General features: G+C 36.3%; 1 protein-coding gene across 3 annotated transcripts in view; it reads left to right on the plus strand.

The window, feature by feature from the left end:
* Positions 1 to 20000, plus strand: part of CPQ (carboxypeptidase Q) — a 3127273-nt gene that overhangs the window by 1836277 nt on the left and 1270996 nt on the right. The window lies entirely within an intron of this gene.

Raw genomic sequence — 20000 nt, forward strand, 5'->3', positions numbered from 1 at the left:
TTGTATATAAGAAGGATAGGTCCTTTAAAGCACTTTTGAGAAAAAAGACAAGAAGAGAACATGCAAAAAAATGGGGATGGCTAAGTATGGTTGTTCTTATTGGAAACATATCCTAGTAAGTGAAAGTGTGGTTATTAGAGTTATCAAATACAGCATTAATGAGTATTTTATTTGTGACTCAACCCAAGTTGTTTATTTGGCTAGTTGCCAGCATTGTCCTTTTTTATGTGGAAAAGACCTCTTGGAAGTTTAAAGAAAGAATATATGATCACCTAGTTGAAATAAAAAATGCAAAAATACCAATTCCTTTTGTTAGGCACAGGTTAGATCACCCCTTACATGTTTTTAAATTTACAGTGTTAGATTAGTTTAAGAAAGATATGAAGGGGTTAGTAGTTGGTGAACATCTACATAAATCTGAATTGATATGGCATTTAAAAATTAAATACTTTGGAAAAGCCTGGATTGAATGAAGGATGTTCGGTTTCACCAGTGTTAAATTTAAAATAATTGGAGATTTAACAACATTTTACATCTAGTATCCAGTTTTGCACATGTGTGTGTGTGTGTGTGTGTGTGTGTGTGTGTGTGTGTGTATATATATATATATATATATATATATATATATATATATATATATATATATTTATATTCATATTTATACATTTTTAATATTGATTTGAATGCTATTTTTAAGTAATTTTTTAAAGAGTGATATTGCCATTTGATATCTGTATTTTGTATGCCATTGGTCAGTTTTAGTATCAATTGACATGAAATGATTGTATTTATACTGGGTATTTTATGACATCCAACAGTTCTGATGAAGTCCCTTAATGAGAAGAAAGCACTCAAAAGCTATGGATATTTGTTATTAAAGTTTCAGCTACATTTCCTCATTGTGGCACACTTAATTTCTGACTGTTAGCCGGAGTGCTGTTTGGTTCCAGTGGTGTCAGTGTTTTTTTAGCATCCTCATGGGTGTTTTTGGTCCCTTAGTGGTGGTGCTGCGGTAGCGTTGTCGCCTCACAGTAAGACGCTGTCCGGTTTGATTCTCAGCTAGAGCGTCTTCTACATGGAGACATGCGTGAATGGGCATACCTTCGTTGAAGGTTGTGCGTCAGGGCTGGTAACTCGGCACGTAAAAATCAACTACCAATCATTAGCGGACCGGAGTTCCACTGTGGTGACCCCTAACCGGGAAAAGCCGAAAGACACAACAACAGGGGTGTGTTAGCAGTGTTGTAATTTGCTAGTGTGGTCATCTTCCCAAGGGGTTTAGTTATGCATTTTTTGCATTGAGTTTTAAGTCATGGCTGTGGTCCAAAAACACAAAAATACAGTTTCTAAAACTTAACTTGTTTATTGAGTAGTAGCTGTTTTCAGTTATGTGCACTTTTGGTGAGATGAATTTGGCAAACATATGTTCACTGAGAATGCTTTTTGTCAGGTTACCATCAGCCCATATTATATTGTATCATAGTGGTGGTTAGTCCTTTTAAATGTGCAAGTCTAGAAGGGTATTATAATGGATGGATCCATTAAGGGATTGATTCAGGACCAAGCAAGGATTTTAGAAGGAATGAGGGGTATTTGATGCATAGAGCCCTAGTGAACAGCTGATTCACATTTTTTTTGCCAAACTTAGTTTAACAGGTTGGCAATTAAGTGATTGTTTCATTTACTAACAGTAACATTTACAAACAGTAATCCATGCTTAATTATACTGGCCTCCAAAGTGATGTACACACATCCTCCCACCATATTAATGCCATAATACGCTCAACTGGTTTACATTTCAGTATTCAGAAGGTTTTTAAATGTCAGTTTACTAAAAAAGTAGCTAGAAACAAAGTTTTATATTTACATAAAGGAGTGTTCACGTGCATACAAACAGTTTATGTAAAAATTAAACTTTGTTTCATCACTTTAAACATGATCTTTAAAACATATGCTCGTGTATTTATATCCATACCAACAACAAACAGCCATTTTTTTGCAACATCTTAAGTGGCTGTACTACTGAAAGGACAGTTCAATTTTCAGTGGCCATTTGACAGGTACAGACTATTTTGGTTTTCTGAACTTTTACGCTGTTTTAGAAGTTACTTTAACGTCCTAAGACTAAAATGTGACATAAAGAAATTATTATAGTGAGTTGTTTAATCAAAAGTTATGAAAGATCAGGGCAGATATAAATTAGGACACCAGGTTACAATAGGTTCAGAACTAGACCATTTATTTGTAAATTGTGATTCTCTGTTAAGAGCTGGTAGGATTTAGCAAAGGGAAAATTTTAAAACTACCCCAGAAAACACAAATATTCCAATGAAAATAATTGTATTTGATTAGTTTCAGAGTTGTTTGTTTCCTGGCATGTTGAAAAACAATATAAGATAGGACCAAGATATGTGAGATGCAGGTAGAAGGAAGAATCCTTCCTCTAGATCTGATGTACTTGTAGTTTTCAGAGTGATACAAGGACTGGCCTAGCCAAATGGATAATAAACTCTGTCATGAGTGTGTCGTGCTGCACTAGCTTGTAAAATGGAAGTGACCCATGCTTAATATTTCCATAACTAGAGCCCAGCTAACAATTAGGGATCTTAAAAAAAAGGAAGACATTGACATAGTATAATAACAGTAATCCACAGTGGATGAGTATAGCAATAACCCACGCCTGGGTGTGGGTAATGCTGGATTTACCCACGGTTGGTGTGGTTTGGTCACGAGGGCGAAGCCTGAGTGGCCAAGCAAAGACAACCGTGGGTAAATCCAGCATTACCCACACCCAGAAGTGGGTTATTGCTATTATACAATGACATTATTTAAGAAAAAAAATAATTACTTTTCTTAAATAATGGCATTGTATAATGCCTCCTTGCTGCCCTTCCGCAGCTGTCTGGTATTCTGCGGCAGTTCTGATGTACTGCGCATGCGTATGCTTACGCAGTACATCAGAGCTGTGGGCGGAAGCAACGGAGTAAGCAAGATCTCCGTTGCTTTATACAAACTGTCTTGCTATGTTAAAGGAGTTTAACATAGCGAGACAGCTTTTAAAAAAGCAACAGAGAATCTCCGTTGCTTTTTTAAAAGCTGTCTCGCTATGTTAAACCCATTTAACATAGCAAGACAGTTTTGAAAAAAGCAACGGAGAAAGCAAGATCTCCGTTGCTTTTTACACACTGTCTCGCTATGTCAAAGGAGTTTAACATAGCGAGACAACTTTAAAAAAAGCAACAGAGATAGGAAGCAAGCAAGACAGTGTGCAAAAAGCAACAGAGATCTTGTGTTCTCCGTTGCTGTAAAAAAAAAGAGTTATACTAATGGAAAAAGTCCGGGCAACCGGACCTTTTTCCCATTACTATAACTCTGATTTACAACGTGCACGCTGACCAATCAGCGTGCATGTTTTGGAATATTAATGGGGGGGCATTGTATAATGAAGGATAACTTCTGCCTGGCTTTATCATTTGATCTGTTGGGACAGAATCTTCTAGAATAGAGTAAATTCTTCCATAAACCACACCCCTGCCATGGTTTATTGCTTCAATATTTCTAGAAACTTAACATAATTGCTAAAAGATGCAAAATATGTATTCTAATGACATGTCTTATTATAAGGGCGTGTTTATATTTCATTTGTAAGGATGTTATCCTGTGTATAACTTGGTCTTTTGATTGTGAAAAGGAAGAAAGAGATTTGCATGGCTGATTAGGCTCGCACTGTACTTGAAATCTGTAACTTTTGGCTGATAAATTATGAAACTATTGTGTTTTTGTACTACTTTATTAGTGCACTTACACGTATGGCTTAAAAGTGCTGGGCCACAATGATCTGGTGTCCTCAGATGGAATGCAGACTGATTTTGGGAGGAGAGGTTCTTACATGGTCATTGGTAGCTGCAATGTAATGTTTTTCTACTGGAACGTGGCTGATGCATTACAGACTACCATTATCTAAATCATACTATTAACACACTGCAGTTCTCCTGTTACTGTCCCTCTCGGTTGTGCTGTGCATCATTCATATACCTACTGTTAGGCTTGAACTCACGGCCATCTGTTCGACCTCTACCAGCAAGAAGTAGAATTTTATGAACCCCTTTTAAAATAAATGTTTCATTTGGTTTTGTCAAAATTCCATATATATGCATCCTAAAGAGACTCCTGTGCCGTAACTGGTACTGGAACTTGTTACAGGTGTGCAGTATTTATTACTTCACATTGGTGTATTGCTCATCTGAAATGATTATAAACTGAACTGCTGATTGCTACATTACTGTGTTTTATCTGTAAGGTATAGTATATGTTTGTGGAGGATTTTTCCATGGTCTTCCCTGTAAATGGACCTTGTGTCGGAGGTGCCAACAAAGTTAACAGAAATAAATATTAAATTATATCTTGAAACTGTCAGACTTTTCTATGTTTTCTGTTCCATTCACTGCATTGTGCAGTAATCTGTGCTGTAGAATATTTCAAATTTCTGTCTCTGTTTACATTAAAAGGGTAGTTTGGTGGTTTGGAAGAAAGGGGGGTGGGGGAGGCACGCAAAACCACATAAATTCTTTACGTTCCTCTGTAAAGTCAATGCATCTGTGTATCATCGTTCACTCGTAATTTATTTGCTAGATGAGTAAATATTTGGTTTGTCCACAGTGAAACCATTTACTGTTTTGATTTTTGTTGCTCTTTTTATGGACAGTCTGACATTAACAGACTCTTAATTACAAAAATCCCATGGTTGCATATATGCATGTTTATGATTACAGGTCATGTGAATTTAATTTTATCTTGGTTTTAGAAAATGGTTTTGTTTTAATAAGACTAAAGAATTCCAACATTAGGTGTGGGAAAATAAAAAAATCACGATTAACAAGAAGACATTTAGTTAGTCAGTAGTACATTTCTTGCTGACTATCTGATCACTTTGGACTTTGGCAGCAGAGATACTTTGACAGAAACTGATGAAATGAAGAAGTATGTATTAGAAAGTTGTAAAATAGATGACATTTAAAATTATACACGTCAGTAAATTAAATTATATTCATTATGAAGAACTAGACGAAAGTTTATTTAATATGACCAAAAAGCAATGTTGGGGTTTAAAGGGAAAGAACTGGGCTTACACAGTACCTGTGCTAATCAGACCCATGGGGATACTTCATAAAGAGATGTACTGGTGTTGGTACTGTGTAAGAGCAGTCCCTAAGTGATGTACTAACAAAATGCTGTTTGTAGGTGTTGGCTTGAATTCAAGAAGCTGGGTAGCTAGCCTTGTAAAGACTCGACCCTTGGCTGTCCACAGTGGGGATCTCCCAGCAGAGGAAAACTATGTGGGTTACTCAGAGGTCAGAGGAGGACTACATGGGTTACTCAGAGGAGAGGCCATATTCACAAAGGCAGCATTAAGATGCAGTGTTGATCACCTGTGTTAAACTAGCCAGTAAATGCTGTGTTGGCGAGGTATGAAGTATCAGGTACACCATCTTCATGGTTATTGTATTCTTCTGTGTGTGTGTAACAATAGGACATGTCTGCTGTATGCATAGGGATATGTACCTTGATGGATAGTAAACTGGCTGACAAATAGAACAAAGAAATTAGGGTGGGCAGCTCCATCTCTTCCAAAAGACCTGCCACCAACAATGTACCACAAGGCATTGTCCCCACTCCTCTTTGGCATTTACTTCTCAAAGGTCAAATCCTAGGTTAAGGGGTTAGGGCTCACCAAGCTGCTGATGACTGTAAACTAGGTGGTATTATTAACTTTCCAGGGGATACCAAGATCCTACAACAGGATCTTTCCCAAACAAACAGCTGGTGTCAAAACCATGGACTTAAACTAAATGCCAAAAATGTATAACAGTACCCTTCATGTGTCCTGCAGCTGTCACATTGACAACACACCCTTGAAAATTGATCCAGTAATTGGGGACCTAGGAACTTATGTAGATGCTGAACTGTTCTAAGATCACCATGTATCCACTATTGTAAGAAAGTTTTTTTGTCATTGCATAGCTTATTAGTAAGAGTATGGTGTCTAGATCCAAAGATGTGATCATTCTACTGTATGTGGCACTTATCAGACCGATCACTGAGTATGTGCCCCTTTTGGCATGTATCTGTCCAAACTCTTGACACAACACCAAGAAAAACAAGGGTTTAACTAATAAAAACTACACTGATCATCTCAAGGCCATGTCCCTATTTTCAGTATCGAACAGGATGCTAAGAGATGACATCTGCATTGTATACAGATCCTCAACAGACCCTATACTCACAGACCTTCTGCACATCCACGAGTACAATGGTGGCATAAACACCCACTCAAGAAATCTTAATCTCTTCTGTCATATGAATAGAACATGTTGGAGGGATAGATATGCATCAAAAAGAACTCCACTTCTTTGGAATCATCTTTGTCTCCACATAAAATAAATTACTTCTCTTACTTTAGTCAAATGTAATCTGGAGGAATGGATGGGAAAACACAGAGTTATCCCTGGAGTAGCACCCTTGTCCCCTGTGGAAATGGGTAACATTTAAATGTTCTGCCTGTTATGCATCATTCATATTTAAATTTACAAAAGGCTAAAAAAAATACATGGAAATACATGGCTACACTTCTAAACATCCTTCGGGGTCAGTAGTTTAGTATGAAACTATGAGGGCAAAGGGAGATGATATAGAGTATAGGTTGGTAGAACGGAAGGTACACCATTTGCCAACATGCCATGGAGTTCACTGGGGGTGGAAGGCAGTCACTAGCCTACCGACTGTGGTCAAGGCTGATTACTTACAGCACTGGTACATGTAGGTAAGTGGTTCCAGGTAGCAGGTCCCAATGTAAAGAAAGCTTTTTTGCCTAGTTTGATTTTGGCTCTTCATTGTGCAAGGGTGAGAAGAGTTATGCAGTGAACTTCAAGTTAATATGAACTGTTGAGAATAGGATGTTTTCTTTGACATCCCTATACAGTCTTGAGGAGAAATTCCCTGAGCGTCAGTAATTCACATTAAAAAAGTCGAATAGCATAAGGCCAGGCATTTTTCTCATGCAAGGTTTCTAATTGTGCACCAGCAATGATTCATTTTTTAGGGAGATTTCTCCCTTGCTCAAGCAAATGTGACTGTGGAGTTGGTATATACAAGTTCATTTGGTGTGGGATCCTGCCACCCCACCCCCACACCGGAGAGTGCAAATTGGCTAGCCACCCCTATAAAAAAAAACAAGAAAAAGGGATTTTTTTTTTTTTTTTTTTTTTTTTTGCTGTTTGGTTTTCAGGCATTTTTTTTTTTTGTTCTATTAAAGTGTTGCCATTCATGAAGTTGGCAGTTCATACTAGAACCACTTTTTTTTTTTTTTTTTTTTTTTTTTAGAGGTGCAGATTAGCGCTTTTTTAGGACTTTATAATTTAATTTTCTTAAGAGAAAGATAGCCCCGCATGTGAATGAAAGCCATTTGGCATTTTTATGCAAGTACAGTGGTGGAGTAAAGGGTGAGCCAGGTGGATAAATTTACAGATGTTATTTTCTTCTGTATGTATTTTGTTGATATTGTACACTGAATAAAAGACTAGGAGAGGGAGACATATTCAAGCTTTGGGATCAGAACATTCTTCACAATTGCTAAACAAGCTTTTGGGCAAAGAAGGTACAAGGTTTTGTAGAAGAGTTTAAGTTGTATAAATACTTTACCGGTTATAAAGACAGTATGTGCAGTAAATGTGAGAGAAGGGTCAAGGATAAGCCCTAGGTATTTGTGTTCAGTAGTCTTGGGAATAATGTTACCTTTATCATCAGTTTTATGAATGGGAGGAATATTGGGTATTTTTTTAGAAGATGAGAAGATCATTACATTAGTTTTCTTGTGGTTGATTAGTAATCTGTTGGAATGAGACCAACTGCACAATTTAGTGAAGTCTTGTTGGGGTTTGTTTTGTAGTTCAGAATGATTATTACTGAATTGTAAGAGAACTGTATCATCTGCATTTATAACTAGTTTAAGATTAGGAATCTCAATTGGTAGGTCACTGATAAAGAGAGAAAATAATGGTGGGCCTTGAACAGAGCCTTGGGGGACTCCTGTGTTTATAAGACCCATGGAGGAAAGAGGGTAGTTGTAACATACTTGAAAAGATATATTCTGTAGAAAACTCTTGAAACCGGTGAATAACATCTGTGCCAAACTTAAGTTTCACTACCTTTTTAAGAAGCATGGCGTGATTCACAGTTTCAAAGGGCATGGTCATACCTCGAACATAACTGGTTCCTGTCTTTCTGTCAGAGATAAGCACACTGTGCAACACAAAAGTAGCCATATGCCTCTTTCTCATTTGGGCCTCATCACCACTGCCCTCTGATTCCTCCCTTCCACTCCTTTCTGTAACTATGTCCATGCTTACCTTCGTCCTGTGAATTTACTCCTTTTGTGGGGAATAGAAAATCTTACTGAAATCAAAAGAGGTTACTTTTTTTGTGACATGCCCCCATACAGTTCTGTTTGTGACTCAGTTGCAGAACTGGATTAAGAAAGAGTGGTAGGACCTTCTTGGGGGGGGGGGTTGTTTTCTGATTCATGTTTTGGAGCTTGTGGTAGTCCTCAAACAGCACCACTGTTTTCGTTGCCACTAAAATGAGGCTAAATGGTCTGTAGTTTCCATGCTTTGTCCTATTACTGGATTTGTATAGGGGGACTAGTACTAATGTAATCTCCAGGTTTATTAGTATTCTCTTTGGATTAGTGGGTCTATTGTAGCCTTCTTTTAGTCTTCCAGTATCTCTCATTTGTCTAGTAGTCTTCTGAACACCTCTGTGTTTTCAACAATCACTATGCCAGATGCATTAGTCTTTAGCTGGCAGCATTTTCAGGCCCAAGGCCTTCTCCACCCTCAGCTTATCCAGTTCCTGCTCTGCACTGCTGTAGTCTCTTGCCCCATCTGTCTTTGTTTTACCCCTTCCTCACTCTTCTCCTCGCAGACCTTTAGTCTCCCCCTTGGTTCCTTTATGAAGATGGAGACAAAGCCATGTTGTAGCACATCTGCTTTATTTTCATCCTGTCTTGCATTTATTCCATAATCAGTCAGCTTCACCAGCTTTCTCTTACTAATTTTCTTCTTAGATGCATTCCAAATAATATTTTGTCTCTCTGTTTCATCCCTTTCATTTATGTTTTTTACTCTTCCTGTACCTGCTCTACTCTTCCTACTCACTGCCTCCCAACCTGTACATAATGCTCCTGCTCAGCTTTAACCCCTTTTTTCCATTTGTATGTCTTCTCCTTCCTTCCTCAGTGTCTCCTTTTTTTGTCATATTAGTCAGTATTTTCTAGTCTTGAAGAAGCTGCCTGAAACAACTCAAAAAGTACAGTGATTCCTTAACAGGAAACTCAGTAGAAAAGCTTCAGGAGCTGTCATTATATTGTTTCTTACATGTTATTTAGTAGCTGTCTGTGCCTGGTGTATAGAGCAATGTCTGAAATGTCTCTGTTTGAAAATCTATGCCTAAAAAAACCCTAGGAGGAGCTAGCACCAGACCCAGGAAACTAATACTAAGAATGTCATCAACAGAGGTAAAAAAAACTGATGTACATGTTACACATTTCCCATGTTCTTGAACATGCTTCCCATTGCAGTCAGAAAGAGAAATCAGCTATTAACACTTTTTTTTTTAAAAGTAATCTAGACCGTATGTCAGGAAGTAGAATATCATGGGGATACTGCAGTCAAGCTGCTTGAAGGCCATGACATTGCCAGCTTGATAATCAAACATACAATCCTATGAAGCTATAAAGGTTTTCTCCTCCATTTTTATGTGCTGTTTTACTGAAATCCTTTTCCATTTTCCTGTTATACTACCTACGTTTTCCTAGTTCAAGTGGTTTCCATAGTTCTGTTTCAGTCAGCCTGCTCTGTCATTATTTTTATTTTCCCTATCATTTATAATCCATCCCTCTGTATTGAAACATGTGACAATGCAGTTTTCAGGTAGCATGGTAGCTTGGTGTCAAGATATGTGCCTCACACCTCCAGTCAAGCTTGACCTCTACTCAGTATTTGTGCATTCTTCTCATGTGCCTGGGAGATTTGTTTGGTAGTTTAGTTTATACTAAAAATAGGTGTTTCCTCAACTGACTCCTCCCCCTCACCTACCCGTAAAGCTCCTAATGTACAGTTCCAAAGCAACAGTCTTGCACCACTATCTGAAGGACCCAAGTTTCTAATTCAAAAGCAAAGCAAATTTTGAGAGAAAAATAGCTAAAGACTCAAAAGACAATCATAAGGCCTTCTTTAGCTATGTTAGAAACCTGGGAGGAAACTCCCAGATATGCTCAGAACTAGTTCAAAATGATGTGAAGATTACTGATCCTACAGACATTGCCAACATACTGGCTGACAGGTTCAGTGCAAACTTCGCCGAAAAGGAGAGATATGTATACCAAGCGATTGCAGCCCCCCAAACAGCTCCAAGGGCCAAGTGAGGACGGCTCTGTGCAAAGCAAAAAACACAGCATCCATGGGACCTGATGGTGTCCCCGGCTGTGTGCTCCACGAACTCAACGAGGAATTAAACCCACAGCTAGGACAGCTGTTTAATCATAGTCTTACCTCTGGATACGTACCCAGGAGTGGCACACTGCAACTGTGGTCCCACTTCACAAAGGCGGTGCCTCCACCGACCCTGGAAATTACCGCCCATTAGCTTGACAAGCCTTATCTGCAAAGCCATGGAGAGGATCATAATGGACCTCATAAATAAAGACATAGGGAATTTGCAGACTTTGGATCCATCCCAGTTTGGCTTTGTCAAAGGCAGATCATGCCTTCTAAACTTGGTTGACTTTTTCAAACAGTCACCAAAGCCATTGATGAGGGAAAGGCAGTCCATACAGCCTACCTCGATCTGGCGAAGGCCTTTGATACAATACCCACTCGGGTATCATTGAAAAACTCATCAGCTTAAATGTTAACCCATACATCACAAGATGGGTTGCAAACTGGCTGAGTGACAGAACCCACAGGGTCAGAGTTGCTGGTGCCATGTCAGACTCAAAGCCTGTCACAAGTGGTGTACCACAGGGCTCAGTCCTGGGCCCACTCTTGTTTGGCATCTACTTTTCCAAGTACAAGCAAACACAGGAGGGTTATGGCTGACAAAGTTTGCAGATGACTGCAAACTGGGCGCCATAGTAGAAAACACATCTGACACAGATATCCTTCAGAAGGGTCTCACAGAAACGGATAACTGGTGCCAGAGCCATGGCCTAAAGTTAAATGCCAAAAATGCATAGTCATACCCTTCGGGAAAAACAAGGTTACCCCTAGCTACCAAATAGGTGGCAATCCACTGAGTACAGAAGAAGTTATCAGGGACCTGGGGACCCAGGTTGATAGTAGTCTGTCATTCAACACCCATGTAGCTAAAGTAGTTAGGAAGACCTTCTACATTGCCCACCTTATCATGAAGGGATTCTCATCTAGATCAAGGGAGGTCATAGTCTCCCTATACTCATCACTCATCAGACCAATGATTGAGTGCAATGCCCCATTCGAATGTATCTGACCCGACACTTGCAGCAGCTGGAGAGGCCACAAAAGTTCCTCACCAAAAGGATAAAGGGTCTCAAACATCTGTCCTATGCTGCCCGACTGAAAGAACTCCAGCTCTATTCAGTCGCCACCGCTTGCTCAGAGGTGACCTTTGCCTAACATACAAGGCCATGTCAAACCCAGATTTGATGAATATGCTTCACCTCAAAAATCTAGATCCGTCAGAGCCACAAGGGCGGAGACTTAAACCTCGACACGGCTATTAATAGGACGTGCTGGAGGGATAGATTCATCACCCAAAGACTCCCTATGCTGTGGAATAAAATCCCGGTATATGTGAGGCAGAGCACCTCGCTGGCCTTGTTCAAGAGAAATCTTGACCAATGGATGGGAGATCGCAGATATACCCCAGGGATTACCTCAGTGTCACTGCTCAACAGAGGCACAGCAAAATAATGGGTATAGTTCCCCATACTAAAGGGGTGGCGTAAGCCACAAAACTATGGGCTAGGCTTGTAAATGCCCTCGGGCAGATAGCCTAGTATGAACCTATGAACCTATGAACCTATAAAACTGTATCTGTTAAGAAAATCAAAAATCAACTTGACCAGGAACCCACTGATACCACAATAGAGGCTGGTGGCCTCCACCATGGTTGATAAGACTATGTGAACATTGTGTCCTCCTATCCATTAAATACCTCTACGATCTCTGTCTCCCAATAAAAATACCAAGTAAAAGAGTAGAAAACAGCTGAAAGCAAGGCAATCCTGTAAAATGTCCATACCAAATGGAGCAAATGACTCCAGACCAATTTTCATCTTAGCCATACTAGGTAAGATATTTGAAATACTTGTATGCGTAAAGCTAGTAGAATAAACCAGGCATACTAGATTCTTTTTCTTCATCAGTCTTGGTCTGGCAGAAGCACTATGACTGCCTTCTACACCCTAACAGATAATATTCTTTAAAACATGGACTAAGGCCTGTTAATAAAGGCCATCTTCTTCAACCTTGCAGAGGTCATTGACTTAGTAACCACTCAATCCTTTTGCACTCTTTTTCAGATCGGAATTAATACCTATACAGTGCAGTCATTAAACTAACAGACAGTTCAGAGTAACAGTAGGGATCACCCCATCCCACTTTGTTTTACTAATCAAAGGAATGTCACAGGTTAAGTGCTCTTACCCAGTGTTTTCTCTTTTCATTAAATAAACTTCCTGCTGATGTTCCCCACGTACCAGAAATTCTGCAGGCAGAAGACATGGTAGTTTACAGAGCTAATAAATGGAAAGAATAAAAAATCCAGCTAAATCAGAACCTCATCTCACAAAGGTTAACTTGACAGATTTATCTTTAACATCCCCCCAAAAATGTTGCCTTTTTAATGTCTTCCAGAAACTGTCCAAAAACAAAACAAAAACAAAAACCGGGTCATTCTCTAGAATAACTACAAATTAATTGAATAGTGCATAAATTTAAATACCTAGCCATCTGGCAGCAACACATTAAAGTTACCAAAGCAAAAGTAAACAGACACCTATTTTGGTAAAAAATTCCAATTTTTCTCCCCTGCAAGTAGACTAGCAATAGGAAGTTGAGTGCTCCCTCAGCAAGGATACAGTTTTCCTTTAAATCTGGCAGAATAAAAAAAAAACTTAAAAAAGAAACATTATTTCTGACTACAGCCAGTAATATCTACATATTTCATAACTCTTCATAAAGAACACAACTGCACCAAACTCTCAAAAGCAAAGTGGTATCCACATTTTATTAGTCTCCTTTATGCTTAATCTTCTTAATCTAGACATCTTTCCCTTCTTCTGTAGCAGACTAACCAGAAGGACCTCTGCATTTAGTTTAAGATTCCTGCTCTCTTCTACCCTCAACTTGCTCACACCACATTATGATTCTACAGCAAAGGTTATGCTTCCAAAATTCAGAAAGCAGGTTAAACAGTATCTTTCAAAAAATAAGATGGTTAACTTAAATCGTAAACCATATACACTTTCCCAGCTGTTACCAACCGTTTTATCCACAAATTCTTCCAGCACTACTCCCAAGTTCATCCCCTCCACTACTCCTCACCCTAGTTCAGCCTTCAGTCCACTGAGCCACAACTTCCATGTCCACTCAGCTGCCCCAGTGTTAATTATCTATCAGTTCATTTCCATTCATTTTTCTTTGTGTGTGCGTGTGTGTGTGTGTGTGTGTGTGTTTATTTATGCATATGGCCTGAGTCATCATCAAAAAGAGTTCACAGACTTGCTCACTTAAACTGTGGTCAATTCCCTGAATTTTGTTGCAGAAACCCAGGCATGGGTTACACCTAGTTAGGCATTTTAGGTCTAGGTTAAAAATGTCTGTTTTGTATCTGTGGCAAGTATTGTGATTTATGTTCCTTGATAAAGCTGTCATGCATTTCTTGCAGGAAGTGATTTTGCAGTTTTGGTGATTGGAAGGCCATGATAAGGCCATTGTATAGTTGCATCTACAATCATTTTTCTTTTAAGAAAATTTGTATTAATTTAACATATTTACAATATATACACAGAAAGGAAGCAATTCAGCATCACATGTTGTTATACAATGTTAGGAATAATTTGAGTCATCAAGGTAATCTTATAGAATTAACACAATAAGACTCTTGGTATTTCAGTAGCAGCATTTCAAGGTTATCCCAACCATTAAAGGTCTTAGTGTGATTTATAGATCTTATTCTGGTCACTTCTTTTTTCAGTTTTACATAGTATTGCTGTTAAATTTAAAAATTCTTTGAATGTAGGGACTAAGTTTGATTTCCAATTTTTTTGTAATAACTTTTCTAGCAATTGCCAAGAGAGCCCAAAACATTTTTGCACTTTGGCTTTTACACGCAGGAAGTGGAACATTCATTAGTATTAATGATTTAAAAGAACAGTTATCAGACCATAACCCCTTAAAAACATACTTATCTCTTCCCAATATACATTTAATTTTTCACAATCCATAAACATGTATATCCAATCAGTTTTTTACATATTTACTACATCTCCAACAAACTGAAAAAGTAATTTTACTAAACTTAGAGATTTTACAGGGAGAAACAAACATTCTATGCATATATTTCCAAATAAAAACCTTCCAGTATAAATTTGAAGAAGTTTGACTGATTTAAGTAACACAGTTTTATTCTTGCCATCTGTTGAGTCACTCAGTCAACTACTGTCTAAAACATTCCAGAATTTTGCATCAAAATTATTATTATTTATAATTAACTTATATAATTCGGACAAGCTTCCTTTGTAGATCAATATATTCAGTAATAACATTCATCTATTCATATAATGAGGGAATAGTCTTCTGTTCCTCTTCACTCATATTATGCACACATTTATTTAATTCCTTACTGATGGATAATATTAACTGGTTAGCAAATGCATCCAACTTATATTCTTTCATTAAATATTCTGGGGACTTAGCTTTTCCTTTTTCAAAGTAATCAGACCATAATACTAATTCTTTCCATTTTAGTAATTCATTTTAACATTGTTTTGAATTTCCTTAAATCTAGAGGTGTGTACAATGGCAAGACATTTTCCATTTGATATTAATGGAGTTTTAAAAACATAGTTCGTAACTGTTTTTTAATAGTTGATTTCATATATGTAGAGATTAGAGATTGAAATGAATTTCCTTCTAAGGTAAATTTTATTAATCAGGTGAAAGGGTTATTGTATTTCTAATTGATCATATTTAATAAACTTATAAGAATTTAGTATAATCTGCTCCTGGATGGTTTTCCATTGAGTAGTGTAAGTTGAGTCTGTATAACATAGTTAAAACTTGCAGCAATATAATATATTTCTATATCTGGGAAGCTAATGCACCATACTCCCATAAAAATATTGATTTCTATAAACAATTCTCAGCTTTTTAAGATACCATAAGAATGAAGTTAACATTTTTTTTTTGTATTTTCTTTAAAAAATTGTTGTCAGCTATTAAATCTATTGAATGCGATATATATATAAAATCTTGGGTAATATAATCATTTTGATAAGTACTAACCTATCCTCAAAAGTAAAAAAAAAAAGTCATTTCATTTTTTAATAAGAAGTAACACTTATTCAGTTACTTCAAAGTTATTATTAATAATCTTATTCACCTCTTGATAAATTTTTTATTACTAAATATTTTAGTTTTTTTCCTTTCCAATTGTATTTATATATTTTTAAACACACTATCTAGTGATTGATTTAACAGTAAGTTTCAGTTTTATCATTAAATTTAACAGTGATGCTTCTTGAAACTTTTCAATTTCCTCATCTGTTTCTTCTGTTGAATAATTTAAAATCTCCTGTAGTTAGTAAAATATCATCTGCAAAAGCTGTATTTTAGATTGAGAAGCTCTGTTAATCGAGAATCCATCAATTTTTCCATAGCTTCTTATACTATTAGCTAAGGGTTCGATAACTAATGCTAATAGTAGAGGGGACAAGGGACACCCTTGCTTTATGCCTTTTTTAACCTGAATCCTTGAGAAATGTAAGATCCAATTTTAACATATGCTTTGGAGTTTCTATACAGGTTTTTTTAATATTCCAGTAAACTGTTCTGGAAATGCAAATGCTTCTAAACTTTTAAAGAAGAAATTCCAACCTACAGAAACAAAAGCTCTCGATATCTAAGCTAGTCAGGGCCAATTTTTTGTTCATTCCTTTTACTAAATGTTACTAGCCTTTTTATATTATCAAACATTAATCTATTGACTGCAAATCCTGATCCTGTTTGATGTTTATTAATTAATCTACTAAATATCTTAACATTGTAGTGAAAATGGAAGCAAATATTTTATAGTCTATATTTAATAATGAAATAGGTCTATATGAGAAAACAATTCCCTTTCACATGACCGAATTTCTGTAAACTCGAAATTCATAAGCCCGAAACCAGAATCTCGAATTTACAAAAACTCAAAAATGGGAAGGGGAACTAAAAAAAAAAAAAAAACAGACACCTTTCTAATGTTTTTGCAGGGGGGCTTCACCCCCCTGCACCCCTCACACCCCCACTACTTAAATATTCCTACTCCGAGATTGCACTACAGCGGAGGACAGGGAAATCTTCCAGTTTGCGCTATATGCGTAAGATTTCCCTGTCCTCGGCTATAGTGCGATCACGGAGCATTTAGATTTAGCTGCGAGGATGCAGGGGGACCTTGCCCTTTGCAAAAAGGTAAGTCAACTCTTTTTTTTAAGCCCTAAACTTCCCATTCACAATTTCAAGTGAATGGAGTTCGATATTCTGGGCTCGAGCTTATGGGTTTCAAGCTTCCATTCATTCGATCTTGTGAAGGGGAACCAAGAAAACAGATTTATTCTCCTTCCCTTGTTTAAGTATAGGTGAGATGATAGTAAGTTTCCATGAGGGAAGAATTATTTTGTCACTGAATTATCCTGAAAACATCACTCAATAATTCTAAAATATTTAATGGAAGTAGACTATATAATTCCATACCTAAACCATCTAACCCTGGAGATTTACCATTTTCCCCTTTTTTAAAGCTTCTTTAACTTTTGTCCAGGTAATAGGCTTATTCAGCAGAGGTATTTGTTGGTCATTAAGTTTATTAGTAACTTTTTTCTTTAAATAATTGTCAATTTTGTAATCATCAGGATTAATATTTTTATCTTTATTAAGATCCTCATGGAATTTTTAAAGACTATTAAGCATTTGCTCTATGCCTGAAGTAAGCTTATTCATATGAGGGTTTCAGGTGTTATTGGTTTGTGACTTTTTGCTTAAAATCTTATTTCTGTTAGCTAATCTATGTAGATTGTTGAACGTCATCACTTAACTGTGTAATTTTAATTTTTCTAAAGCTATCTCCACATTATGTGTTAAAATTTTTGATGTTTTGTCATTATTTTTTAATGACTTCAGTATTATCTAATATCTTTGTTGTTCAAACCTTACTTTGTGTATTTCATCTTGTATTTCTAACAACTTTTTGTCCCACTCTTTCATTTTATTACTACCCCATCTTCCCATTCTATCTTTAATATGGATTGTTAAGGAGTCCTGTTGTATGACTTTACTAACCTGACCATTATCTTTCCAAGATAAACAAAATTCTCAATTTGTTCCTTAAGGTAACTCTTAAACTCTTTTAATTTAATCATATATACTGGGATTCTATAAATAATCTGAAATGTCCTTATATCCATTACTGTATTATTACTTAGTAGATTATGATCAGATAATGGACAAGGAATAGTTTTAAAATAATTCACTTTATGACATAAATCTGTTGAGGCATAAATCCTATCAATACTAGTTTGTGTCTTATGTGAATAACAATAATGAGTGAAGAACAATGACTCATTTTCTGCTTTTACTGGTAAATCAACTGAATTAGTATTACCAATCCATCTGTTTTGTGCTTTAGCTGATACCAGTATCTTAGCTTTTTTTCTGCTCACTGTATCTTCTATATTAGATATGCAGTTAAAATCCCCTGCTCAAATTAAACTACCCTTCCAATGACTTTGTAGTGATCTTTAGCCACTCTTGCACCTATCCCAGGGATCCAGTAAAAATTAGCTAGTGTATAGAGTTTGCCTTTATATTTAATTATTGCAAATGTATATATTCCTTTCGGATAATTAATGGATTCCATGACCTTAGGCATTACAGTAGATTTTCTCCAAAGTATAGCAGTTCTTGACCTCTTTTTGTTAAAACAAGCAAATTATAACATTTCATAATCTACGTTATTTAAATATTGTATATATTTATCAATAAAGTGAGTCTCTTTTAAGAATATAATGTCTCCTGTATATAATTTTAGATATCTCGTTAATGATTTCCTTTTGTTGCCATTATTTTATATATAGTCAAGATTGCTTTTACATTAATAGATAATAGATTTAAACTATCCGTACTGTATATTTAAAAAGATTTATTTTAAAAGATATGACACATTTGTCCACCATATTAATGTAATTATATATAAGACTCTAATGCATTCCACCAACAGTATCTTTAACATTCCACATTTTTTTGAATTCTTCCATTCCAAACCAAACTACTAAAACTCTTAGCTCTCTTAGCATGACAAATATGAACATATTTAAAAATCCTTTAGCTTATTAAACTACTTGATAAAAATATGTACAGTGCTGTGGTTGAAGAGAATGCCTTGCTGTTTTTATGTAGTCAAAAATATTTGCAGTCTGTATCGTATTCAGAAGTTACAATGCGTTCAATTCAAATCCCATTCTCTCTTCCCAGATTCCAATATATTGAAAAATATATGTTATTTTCTATTTAAATGGATGTACTGATTCAGCAATAAGACACTCAGATGTCAGCTTTGACTTATGAAATTAATTATTTCAAGTAATTTTAGTGAGTTTAATAACATACAATATGTTAAAAGCTTCAAAGTTTACATGGCCAAGCTTGAAAATTTCAGCTTTCAGATTATTTCAAAATACTTTTATATGCTTTTCTATGTGAATTGTGTGAGATCTTGTGCATTCACATTTCCGCCATATGTACGTATATGTAATAGACATCTTTCTTAAAAGCCATTTATTTAAATATATTTTTCTGTCATATTTTCCCAGTAATATTCTGTCTTATTCTGGGATCCGGACACATGCTCGACTAGCATATGTCCGAATCACAAAACATCTAACACACATACACAAAAGCTCTTAACATCGAAAATTGCTTCCGTGTATGTGTGCCTGTTTCATAGATCGGACTACAGTGCGGGTAAGGGAAAATTCCCTTTTCCCCACTGTAGTGCGATCTCGGAGTGAGAATATTAAAGTAGGGGGGTGTGGGGGTGCAGGGGGGTGAAGCCCCCCTGCAGAAACGTAGAATTTTTTTTTTGAACTACACATACACGGAAGCGCTTTTCAATGTTTCAAAAATCTCCCATCAAAGAACTATTTAATCATCAGCTCTCTAGTAAAGATTATAGTATGTGTACATATCTCTTAACTTACTGATACTGCTCTTTTGTTAATCTTACATAGTAGATATTGCATTCCTTGTACATATATGTATTATTCATAAGATGTTTACTCTTGTTAATTCTAGCATTACAAGCAATCTTGACTGTATATAAAATAATTCCTGCTTAATTTGATTGTGTGTTTTTAGCCATTATGTTCTGCTGCTGTGATCTAAGCTTCACATACTGACATCAGAATTGGACTACATGTGAAAATAACAACTCATAGCACACAGCAGCTGCTAATTTCCTCTGTAAGTTTCTTATTCCTTTTAGTTCTTTGAAGTTGTTCTAATCCGTATCAAACATCTAACTTTACTTCTTTCAATTAATATGTATAGTTAATATGTATAGTTAGAGTTAATAACTCTGCACCATAAGTTATTAACATGCAAAATTTAATCAAATTATATGCTACAACATCTCAATATAAAACATTA

Source organism: Protopterus annectens, chromosome 3.part0, assembly GCF_019279795.1.
Source record: "Protopterus annectens isolate FY-2018-M chromosome 3.part0, PAN1.0, whole genome shotgun sequence".
NCBI lineage: Eukaryota > Metazoa > Chordata > Ceratodontiformes > Protopteridae > Protopterus > Protopterus annectens.